General features: G+C 46.9%; 1 pseudogene; it reads left to right on the plus strand.

Annotated features, from left to right (window-relative positions):
• Nucleotides 1–9161: 9161 nt before the first annotated feature.
• The window catches only part of LOC115151274 (nuclear receptor 2C2-associated protein-like), a 29319-nt pseudogene continuing 26034 nt past the window's right edge, over nt 9162–12446 (plus strand).

A 12446-nucleotide genomic window follows, 5' to 3' on the forward strand; every position in this document is an offset into this window, starting at 1 on the left:
AATATTGCTCCAATTTCAATAATTGTAATGGGTCTAGTGTCTTATATGCAATGTATACATGGCCCACAAACACTATGCATATGTTTATATAGATTGGTGTCTATTAATTGAGTAGAATTTAGATATCTGATTGAACAACTGACCAGTTTTCAACCAAAAGCCAGATATCAACCAAAAATAAGACGTATTTTATGGACGTTAAAAAGACGTCCTGAAAAAGACATCTTAATCCGGTTATTATCATGACACAAGGCGAGACCCAGATGCAGACACAGGAGGCAGATGGTTGGAGTTTAAGATGTTTAATAAATCCAAAGGGTGTAGGCAAGAGAATGGTCGTGGACAGGCAAAAGGTCAAAACCAGTTCAGAGTTCAGGAGGTACCGAAGGGCAGGCAGGCTCGAGGTCAGGGCAGGCAGAATGGTCAGGCAGGCGGGCATGGAGTCCAGAAAACAAGCAAGGGTCAGAACCAGGAGGACTAACAAAAGGAGAAAAGGCAAAGCAGGAAACAGGGGAAACCGCTGGTAGGCTTGGACATACAAGATGAACTGGCACAGAGAGACAGGAAACACAGGGAAAAATACACTGGGGAAATCAAGCGACACCTGGAGGGGGTGGAGACAATAACGAGGACAGGTGAAACAGATCAGGGTGTGACAGTTATAAGATGTCCCGACCAGATTTCTACCTGTAAAAGACATCTTTATAATGTCGTATGCCCACTGAGTACATGATGAGATTATTATGGACAAAAGAGCTTCATTTGTGAAACTGCAGCCAAGCATTGATCCTCATGTCACCAGAATTAGACCCTCGATATTTATTGAAAATGAGCATCAAGCTCATCACCTTGCACTTTCACCACCCTGTGAAGTTCATCATAACTTAATTTGTAGCCTAATAAAATGCACTTTACTCACAATTAGATTAATTTTAAAACTGGCAGTGATGTTCAACCAATTTTCTCAGTAACGGTTACAGAAAACAAAAAATATTTATATGACTGTGATATCTTGTTGTTTTCCTACCTTAGTTGAATACACTGACTGTAAGTCACTCTGGATAAGAGCGTCTGCTGAATGACCAAAATGTAAATGTAAAAACAAACACTTGCAAAACATGCTGAGTATTATTCTAATGAGCTCCGCCCCCAAACAAGTACACATTTGGTCGGTCTGGACCAGACCAAATCTGAACGAATCATAGACATCTAGGCTATGTTTCACAAGTTTGAACAGCACAGTACAGTACGGCACAGTTCAGTACAGTAGAGCAAAGTAGGAAAGGTTACAGGACCGTCTAGTGTTATTCAGTAGAGTACAATATGATACAGTAGAGTACAGTATAATTTAATTCAGTAGAGTAAACTGCAGTAGAATACAGTACAGTTTAGTTCAGTACAGTTTACAGTAGAGTTTTACTCAGTGGAGTACAGTACAGTTTAGTTCAGTGGAGTAGAGTACAGTAGAGTAAAGTAGCATTATGCCTGGGAAGAAAGCACTTCAATTTGCACAACTTGCCATTGGCTCAACTTACCCCATGGCCATTGTCTTTACTTACCCCAAGGCAAACATTTTTACTATACAGTAGCTCACACAGCTACAAGGATGCACTTTCATGCTAGGTTTAGGACCTCGTATTGAAGCTTATAGAGACCCCAAATGATGTATAGAACAATCTTTAAATTATCTACTTTGGTTTAGATACAAGCATCATACCTAACTTGCTTACCACTTTTTCCATGTTGTTTCTTCCTTCACAGACTTCATGAAATGATGAGCTCTTCCTAAATATTTGGTTAAAGTATACATTTTGTGTATGTTTTTTTTTAGAAACAAGGGTGGCTCAACTTACACCCCTCTCAACTTACCCCACTTTTCCATACTGTACTATACTCTACTTTTCTTTACTGTTATGTGATGTACTGTACTCTGCTGTGCTCTACTGTTCTGTAATGTGCTGTCCAAACTTGTGAAACATAGATGTCTAAGATTGAAATCAAGGCTGGTCCGGTTCGGGCCAAATCTTAACCAGACATAGACGTTGAAAGACACCCGGTCTGGACAGGACCATAAAAAGACCTCCAAAAGACGTTGGGTCCGTGTTTACTGGGATATTTGTGGCTAGAGAAGTGAGTTCCTTTAGTAAAGTAAATTATTTTTACAAATAGCATTGACCATGTGGGAAGAATATGACTTCTCCTTCCAGACTCAGATTAAGCATCTCCAATCCTAAATTAAATCTAGAATTGGCTTCCTATTTTGCAACGAAGCCTCCTTCAAGCCTGCTACCAAACATACCCTCGTAAAACTGACTATCCTGCCGATCCTTGACTTTGGCGATGTCATTTACAAATTAGCCTCCGACACACTACTCAGCAAATTGGATGCAGTCTATCACAGTGCCATCCGTTTTGTCACCAAAGCCCCATATACTACCCACCATTGCGACCTGTATGCTCTCGTTGGCTGGTCCTCGCTACATATTCGTCGCCAAACCTACTGGCTCCAGGTCATCTATAAGTCTTTGCTAGATAAAGCTCCGTCTTATTTCAGCTCACTGGTCACCATACCAACACCCACCCGTAGCACGCGCTCCAGCAGGTATATTTCACTGGTCATCCCCAAAACCTCCTTTGGCCACCTTTCCTTCCAGTTCTCTGCTGCCAATGTCTGGAATGAATTGCAAAAATGACTGAAGTTGGAGACTTATATCTCCCTCACTAACTTCAAGCATCAGCTGTCAGAGTAGCTTACCGATCGCTGCAGCTGTGCACAGCCCATCTGTAAATAGCCCATCCAACCAACTACCTACCTCATCCCCATATTTGTTTTAGTTTTTTTCTGCTCTTTTGCACACCAGTATTTCTACTTGCACATCCTCATCTGCACATCTATCATTCCAGTGTTAATTGCTAAATTGTAATTATTTCACCACTATGGCCTATTTATTGCCTTACCTCCTTCATTTGCACACACTGTATACAGATTTTCTATTGTGTTATTGACTGTACGTATGTTTATCCCATGTGTAAATTTGTGTTGTTGTTTTTTCTCACTGCTTTGCTTTATCTTGGCCAGGTCGCAGTTGTAAATGAGAACTTGTTCTCAACTGGCCTACCTGGTTAAATAAAGGGGAAATTAAAAAAAGAGAAGAGAATGGGGAAAAAGAGGTGGATTTTGAAGATTGATTACAGTTTGTTGAAGAGTGGCTTGAAGAGCATGAGGATTCTGATGAAGCGGATTATTATGGAGATGACTATGATGATGAAGATTATTATTATTCTGAAGAAGATTATGAAGATGAGGAAGTGGATGAGGAAGAGAATAATGAGGAAGAAGAAATGATATTGAGAGGAGGATGAGTTGGGGTCATGATAACTGGTGGTGTCTTCGAGGCAGAGGGAGAGAGGCCTCCTGATCCTCCCATGTTGGAGGTACTGGAGTGTGCAAAACTCACTACAGCACCCTTACGTGCAATAGACTCACTTTCATCATTCCTTTTCTGATGTAATATACTGTAGGGACTGCTAGAAGCTACTTTCAGATGAATGTTGTGTGGCAGACCAGGGGGTTGGGTCAAAACGTTTACACAGAGCAGACACAGACAGAGTAGGATTCGCTCAGTTTCAAAGGTGTTTATTAAAATAATAGTTCAAAAGAAAAGGTCTCCCCCATGAGACCCTCTCCGGAATACTGTCTCCTAGGCTCCGGGTCTTGCTGTATCCTGTGGGGATCAAAAACTGAACTCCCTCCTGTTACCTCTGGTACCGTCCCCAACTCTTGCTGTATCCTGTGGGGATCAAAAACTGAACTCCCTCCTGTTATCTCTGGTACCGTCCCCAACTTTACGGGAGTCCTTTCCTCCCCCAGTCTCAGCCCCAATTAGTCCTGGCTGGAGAGTGTGTCGAGACCTGGCACGTCCAGCAGATAGAGCCATCGCCTCGTGATGTATACTCCGTCTGTCACCAGGCCTCGATGAGTCTCCCCCTGGTGGCTGACCTGCTGTATGCCACCCCCCCCCCCCCCCAACCTCCCCATTAGCTCTGTCGGGGAGGGGACTGTCATCAGTGTGACGTATGTCTCCCTTCTCGATAGGGCATCCGCGTTTCCATGCTTCGCCCCTTACCTGTGCACAACAGAAAAAGAGAAACGTTGAAGGGACAAAAACCACCTGGTGACCCAATCGTTTGTGTCCTTTCCCCTGGCCATCCAGACCAGGGGAGCATGGTCCGTGATCGGGAGGCGGCCCCTGGTTAGAAGCTATAGCCTCGAAGTTGGGGATAAACCGGCTATAGTATCCTGCCAGTCCCAGGACGGACTTGACCTGTGTCCTGGGGCTTGACGTTCCCCCGTCTGATCAAATACCCCAGGTACTCCACCTCCTCGAACACTAGTTTGCATTTCTTGGGGTTCGCGGTCAACCCAGCTTGTCATGAGCACTGTCTGGAGGCACGTCAGGTGCTCTACCCAACCTTGGCTGTGGATGATGATATCATCCAAATATGCCGCTGCATACTGCTGGTGTGGTCGAAGTACTTTGTTCATCAGTCGCTAGAATGTGGGCGGGGCCCCGTGGAGACCGAACGGGAGCACCCGGTATGGGTACAATTTGTCTGGTGTCGAAAACAACATCTTCTCCTAGGAGGAGGCTGCCAACGATACCTGCCATTATCCTTTGGTCAGGTCAAGGGTGCTGATGTACCAGGCCTTTCCCAATTGGTCGATAATCATTACAGAAGCGTAGGCTACCGTCCGGTTTGGGCACCAACACCATGGGGCTGCACCAGGCACTGTGAGACTCTTCAACGACCCCCATCCTCAGCATAGCCTCCACTTCCTGTTTCACGGCCTTCCTTCGGGCCTCCGGAATCCGATATGGCTTCTTTCGTACCGTTTCCCAGGTCCGGGTATGGATGTGGTGTTCAATGAGGGTCGTGCGGCCTTCTCGGAGAACACCGCCGTGTTCTGATCGCCAAGCTCCCTGAGCTCTTGCTTCTGGGCTGGGTCGAGGTCCTCAATGCTCAGAACCACCACTGGTCCCGTTGGCATCCTGGGTCCCGACCATAACACGGCCAAGGCTGTCCTCTCGTGCCATTTCTTCAACAGGTTCACGTGGTAAATCTGTTGGGGTTTCCGTCTCCCGGGCTGCCGTATGCGGTAATTGACAGGTCCCAGCTTCTCAATCACCTCGTACAGTGAGGGAAAAAAGTATTTGATTGATTGATTGCTTCTGTGGACAGGTGTCTTTTATACAGGTAACAAGCTGAGATTAAGAGCACTCCCTTTAAGAGTGTGCTCCTAATCTCAGCTCGTTACCTGTATAAAAGACACCTGGGAGCCAGAAATCTTTCTGATTGAGAGGTGGTCAAATACTTATTTCCCTCATTAAAATGCAAATCATTTTAGAACATTTTTGACATGCGTTTTTCTGGATTTTTTTGTTGTAATTCTGTCTCTCACTGTTCAAATAAATCTACCATTAAAATTATAGACTGATCATTGCTTTGTCAGTGGGTAAACATACAAAATCAGCAGAGGATCAAATACTTTTTTCCCTCACTGAAAGGCCCGTTCCATGTTTCCAAGAACTTACTTTCGGCCGTGGGGATCAAGACCAACACCCTGTCTCCCACCTGGAATTCTCGGGGCTGGGCTCCCTGATTGTAGACCTGGGATTGGGCACGTTGGGCATTCTCCATATGTTCCCTCACGACTGGCCATATGGCTGTCATCCGCTCCCTCATCATCTCCACGTGCTCTACCACGCTGCGTAAGGGGGTTGGTTGGGCTTCCCACACCTCCTTGGCAAGGTCCACTAGGCCGCGGGGCCTCCTCCCGTAGAGGAATTCAAAAGGGGAAAACCCCGTGGAGGACTGGGGTACTTCTCAGATTGAGAACATTAGGTGGGGTAGTAGCTGGTCCCAGTTCTTCCCGTCCTGCTCAGTGACCTTCCGCATCATTTGTTTGAGCGTTTTATTGAACCGCTCAACAAGCCCATCCATCTGCGGGTGAAAGACGGAGGTCCAAATCTGCTTGATCTGCAGGAGAGCACACAAATCCTTCATTAGGCGGGACATAAACTCAGAACCTTGGTCTGTCAGGATCTCGTTCGGGATGTCCACCCGGCTAAAGAGGTAGAATACCACCGCCAGTAGGGGAATGGCCTTGGGATACCGGGTGGCATAGTCTACGATTACCAGGATGTACCGGTGTCCTCATGCTGTTTTTACCAGGGGTCCCACTATGTCCATGGCGATGCGTTTAAAGGGTACCCCGGTGATTGGTAGGGGGACCAGTGGGTTTCGGAAGTGTGCCTTTGGTGCAGTCATTTGACACTCTGGGCAGCTGCGACAGTAGTCTTCCACGGCCCTCCTCATCACGGGCCAGTGGAACCAGGCGGCGATCTGTTCCCGGGTCTTCTCCATTCCCCCAGGTGCGCCCCCAACAGGTGAGTGTGGGCCAGCTGAAGAACAGTTCCCACGTACCGTCGGGGCAGCAACAATACCTCTCGAAGTTCCCCCTGTTGGCACGACAACTGATACAAACGGTTATTCTTTCATTTGGAAACGGGGGTATCGCCAGTCACTCACCCCCGGAAGTAGCTGTCCATCCACCGCTATCACTTGGGCTGCAGCGGCTTTCAAGTTAGGGTCCTCCCACTGGGCCGTCCCAAATTGTCCCCTCAGTTGGCCCCCGGGGGGTTTCTCGACTGGCCCCTCGAAATTGAGGAGGGGGAAGCTGGGCTCTTCCTCCCGTGGTTCCCCAAGGGGGTTTGGTTCCGGCAGCCCCTCCGACTCCAACTCCGGACCCGTAGATACAGGTTGGTCAACCGTTTGCTTCCGGGCCGCACAGGCGATGGGTCGTCCTCGCTCTCGTCTTCGGACGGCTCGTACCTTCTTCCTCAACTCGTGTCCCCACAGGGCAGCAAACAGTGGACAATCTCATCCCACTAGGAGAGGTACCAGAAACTCTGGTACTGCACCCACCATCATCTGGCAGTTCCCTTGTGGCGTCATGATGTTGGCCCATACGGTTGGATGCTGCTTTGTGTCCCCGTGAACACAGGAAATGGACATCTCCCTACCACGTTCAGTCTCCTAGTTACGAGGGTAACCATACTTCCGGAGTCTAATAGAGCTTCCGTGTCGTGGTGTGCCCAACAGGAGGTGACGTAGTTCACTGCGTGACCCACCTCGCTTCCAGGGATTGCTGATGGCATCGACTCCTCTCGAGCCGGGCAATTCCAGGCAATGTGCCCCCGGGCGCCACACTCAAAACACTTCCTTTGGTCTCCATCTACCTGGGTGGCGGGTCAGCCCTACCACAGCCGTCTCTCCATGGGTTTGTGGTCCTTTGGCCCTGCCGACTGTCGGTTCAGGGTACCCAGCAGTGGGGCTGTCCTTCCGACTCCTTGAATGGGTCGCCGACTCGACCCGGCTCACACTCAGCAGGGCCTGAGTGTTCTGGTGCATCTCAACTGCTTCCAGGAGGCCCTCCAAGGTCTGGGGCATGCATAGACTCACTGCCTTCTTCATGTCGTGGGGTAAGACCCGTAGGAAGCGATCCAGGACCACTTTGTCTAGGATGGAGAGGGTGGGTACGTTGGTTAGGAGCCATCCCCTGGTGATGCGTAGTAGGTCGCTCATCTGGGCTAGGGGCGATGCATCGCTATGAACCTCCTGTTGTGGAATAGCTGAGCCCGTTAGGCCAGGCTGTACCCATAGCAACTGAGTGTCTCTTCACTTCTGTCACTTCTGCCTTGACCATCCCTCCCGTAGTGCTGTCCATTCAAACGTACAGAGGTAGGTTTCGATGTCGTCATCTTCTGTTAGCTTGATTAAAAACTGGTTTGGATGTGATTCAGTAAACGCTCCTCCTTGTAGCTTCCTGACTTCCTCAATGAGGTGGACGTTTTGTAGCCAATGTTCCTCCAGCGTTCGTTCTTGAACCGTCTGTTGGGCTTGTTGGGCCCAGATGAACTGAGCTCCTCAGAACCGGATCAACTCGTCCATGCTGATGCTGCGTAAACGTCCACCCTGATCTGACCACGTTGTCAGGATGCCCACATTCTCCACCACTTGTGGCAGACCAGGGGGTTGGGTCAAAACGTTTACACAGATCAGACACGGACAGAGTAGGATTAGCTCAGTTTCAAAGGTGCCCCAATTAGTCCTGGCCGGAGAGCCTGTCGAGACCTGGCACGTCCAACAGATGGAGCCATCGCCTCGTGATGTATACTCCGTCTGTCACCAGGCCTCGACGAGTCTCCCCCTGATGGCTGACCTGCTGTACACCACAGTTGATTAGGGAAAGTAAATCATTACAACAAAACAGGAACCTTGTTGATCACGTTCTCTAGAAAATGAAGTATTTTTTTCATGTTTGGTTTTGTTGTCTTTTATTTATTGGTTTTACTGTATGCTGCATCTTCACCTCTGTTTATGTGTCTATTTTAAATGTTGATTTTGTATTTGTTGATTTCTCTGTAGATGCTTTTGGTTCCGAGTTGTGGTAAATTAAGGCTGTGACGATATCAGTGACGATACCAGTATCGAAAGATTCTTCTCCTGTCCACTTACATCCCCACTTCCATTTCATTTCAGTACAATGATTCACAGCTTGAGACTGACTTCACAAGGGTTGGTGACCACCACTCACTAAATTGGTTTTACTCCAAATCTCCAATTCACATTTAAAATCCTTTCAACAAACCTGTTTCATAGAAATCGGATTGTGAACCTCAGTCACAGAAGCAATGAAATAAGAGGTAGAAATCCACTTTCTCCTGATAATCTCATTCACTACCATCTGATGATGCCAAAGTGAAATCCTCATCAATCCGATTTCTTGGTTTTGTACGAAATCAATCTTAGATTTCACTTCTCACATTGTGTGTCAAGATGTAGGCCTATTTTTGTACATGCGACAAACGGACCACATTAATCCATCTGATTATGTTCCCATTATAGCTCATCTCTACACTGCCTTTGATTCTAAGAAACAGAATGACAGTATATATTCACAAGACTTGCAAACATTCGAACACTTATCCTGGAAGGAAACGCAATGTCTGTTAAGTAGAAATCCAATCTTAATGCAGTATGTAAATCCAGACTGATTTGTCCACATGACTGTAACGCAGAATCTAATAATTGGGAACATGATGTAAGCTATAGAGATCAAAGGATTCTTTAGATCAGAAACACAAGCAGAACCCAGGGTTTATACATGGTCAGCAGAGAGGTTTCACAAGATTACACACACACACACACACACACACACAGACACAAACACACACACACACACACACACACACACACACACACACACACACACACACACACACACACACACAGACCACACACACAGACACGCAAACACACACAAACACACACACACACACACACACACACACACACACACACACAGACACGCAAACACACACACACACACACACCAGGGGGAAGGGGAGGTGTGCACACTCATCCATGCTTTAACAGCTCAGATTAAGGGGAGGACTTTCCAATCATTTCACACCTTCTTCCACATCGCAGTTTTCCACTCTGTGACCATTCCAGACCACTGGTCTGTTTACTGTACAGGAATCCTCATCCAAGCCCAACATGAGCAGGTCAAACTAAATTGCCTGGGCTGAGCACACCACCTATACAGACAACCTATTACAAACCACTTCAAGACAACATCATCATCTGCCCAAAGTCATTAATGTCAGTTAGGGTTGGGGGCAATTTCATTTCAATTCAGTCAATGCACAGTTCAATAATTGAAAAGTGTTATGTGACTGACTGACAATATCTGTACAATAGCTTCAATGTTTTACACAAGTCACTGTACTGTACAGCAGTATCCAGTAAGTGCCTTCACCACATGGTCATAAGATGCATTGTTTCGTAATGTGACTGGCTGCCGGTACCTCACAGCCCAGTGGCTCCAATGTGCCATGCAACTAACTGTACTGCACAGCACTACCCAGTTGATGCCTTCATTCCTTCACCACAAGTTACAGTAACAAGCTCTGCGGTCAGGGACTTGTATGTGGTGATAAGCGCTGATTGGGCTGCATGGGAGAAGAGGACCTGAGATAGATGGATCACTTGGAACCACTTCTCCTGATGGATTGCTCATGTGCTTTTTGATGCGGTAGTTAACTGGGACAGGGAACCCTCCACCTTGTAACCCATTCAGGAATAATCGCTCACATTTTCAGCTCATCAGAAGAATAGGAGGATGATTGAAGAAAACAGGGGATGATGGGGTTAGAGTATTATTTTAGGTATGAGTTGAATGATTCTCATTTTGTTATTTTAATGCTGCAGGTTTGTGATATATGTGAGGTAATTTCCCTTCTACTATACCAAGAGTGTGGACATGAGGAATTCAGATAACCCTGACCATTGAGAGCAGTAATGTCTATAAGCAACAGGATGTGCAAGCCACTCATTGAGGACAATGGAAGTTGAATAGAACATGCTTATTTCTAAAAGCCTTCACCAGGGTGCTTGAGCAATGGTATTTGGGTATAAGGTGACAGTTATATCATTACACACACTTATATGGATGGATGCACGCATGACTATGTCCCCACAGTAGACCACAATATCACAGTCTCTCCGGTAGTGACAGATAACCATTCCATCAAATGTAGTCCGTGGGGATATGATATGCTATTCCTTCTTGATTTGTGACAGAAATGTGTATAAAGTGACAGTCACAACATACTTATGGATGCGTACAGTACAACCTATTTCACCAGAGTACCAATACACCACAAACTCTCTCATAGTCATCATATTCAACCACTCAACCCAACCTTCTTTCTTGTTTGGTTGTGAAAATGGCTCAAGTACAGAAGCTTAGCCTACTGTAAGACCTCTAAGAAACAGATCTGAGGGTCTCTGCTGCTGTGCTAACTCAATTTCAGAGGACAATGGGCAGTGTCTTGATTTCTAAAACCCAAATTTACATTCAGAGCCGTGGCACCTGTCTGGAGGGTTCATCTTTCCATTGGCGAGGGGCTGCAGGGGGGAGAGGAGAATAGGTCCACATTATGTGAGGCTAAAACACCGGGATTAGATTGAAAGTGAAACTGTTTGAATTGCATTCAAATGGAAATAGGGAGGGAGCAGCACTTATGGCCTGGGCTTAGAATCCATTGAGACGGATCTCAATTGGATTTGACCAGATTGAGCAGCTGAATAAAGGTGGGGGGACCTGAGAAGGAATCGACCCAGACAATGAAGTAGTGGGTGATGGCGGCAGCTAAAGGAACCCCCCTTCACCCAGGACTCCTGTCCACAGCCCCCAAATCCCCCTCCTCCCACCGTGGTTGTATTATCACCTGCTGGCCTGGCTCTCCTCTCCACACAGTCTCCCAATTACAGCGCTGCCTGCCTGTGCTGAAGTACAAGCCAAATACCCCCCTGCCGTCCTAACTCCCCCCTCCTCACCGCAACCCCATAACCTCCACCTCCTCCTCTCTGCCTGCACACAGTGTAGAGAGAGAAATAGTGGGATAGGGAGAGAGGCAGGTGTCTTGTACTCCTGTCTGTTACACCATCTGCAAGAGTCAGCGCTAATGAGAATGAATTTGCTATTTGGTGATAATTGCGGCAAATATTATTTGGCGGAGTTAAACTAAGCTGCCCTGTTCAGGTGTATAGATGCAGGCAGAGTTGGATTCAGGTGTCTAGACGCAGGCAGAGTTGGATTCAGGTGTCAGGACGCAGGCAGAGTTGGGTTCAGCTGTCTAGACGCAGGCAGAGTTGGATTTAGGTGTCTAGACACAGGCAGAGTTGGATTCAGGTGTCTAGACGCAGGCAGAGTTGGATTCAGGTGTCAGGACGCAGGCAGAGTTGGGTTCAGCTGTCTAGACGCAGGCAGAGTTGGATTTAGGTGTCTAGAAACAGGCAGAGTTGGATTCAGGTGTCTAGACGCAGGCAGAGTTGGTTTCAGGTGTTTAGACACAGGCAGAGTTGGATTCAGGTGTCTAGACGCAGGCAGAGTTGGTTTCAGGTGTTTAGACACAGGTAGAGTTGGATTCAGGTGTCTAGATGCAGGTAGAGTTGGATTCAGGTGTCTAGACACAGGCAGAGTTGGATTCAGGTGTCTAGACACAGGCAGAGTTGGATTCAGGTGTCTAGACGCAGGCAGAGTTGGATTCAGGTGTCTAGACGCAGGCAGAGTTGGATTCAGGTGTCTAGACACAGGTAGAGTTGGATTTAGATGTCTTGACACAGGCAGAGGTGGCTTATAACATTTTTAAAAAAGGAACCTTTATTTAGCTAGGCAAGTCAGTTAAGAACAAATTCTTATTTACAATGACGGCCTACCAAGAGGCCTCCTGCGGTGGCGGGGGCTGGGATTAAAAATGTAAAATAAATTAAACAAAAATATAGGACAAAACACACATCACGACAAGAGAGAC

This window comes from Salmo trutta, chromosome 17 (assembly GCF_901001165.1).
Source record: "Salmo trutta chromosome 17, fSalTru1.1, whole genome shotgun sequence".
In the NCBI taxonomy this organism is placed as follows: Eukaryota; Metazoa; Chordata; class Actinopteri; order Salmoniformes; family Salmonidae; genus Salmo; species Salmo trutta.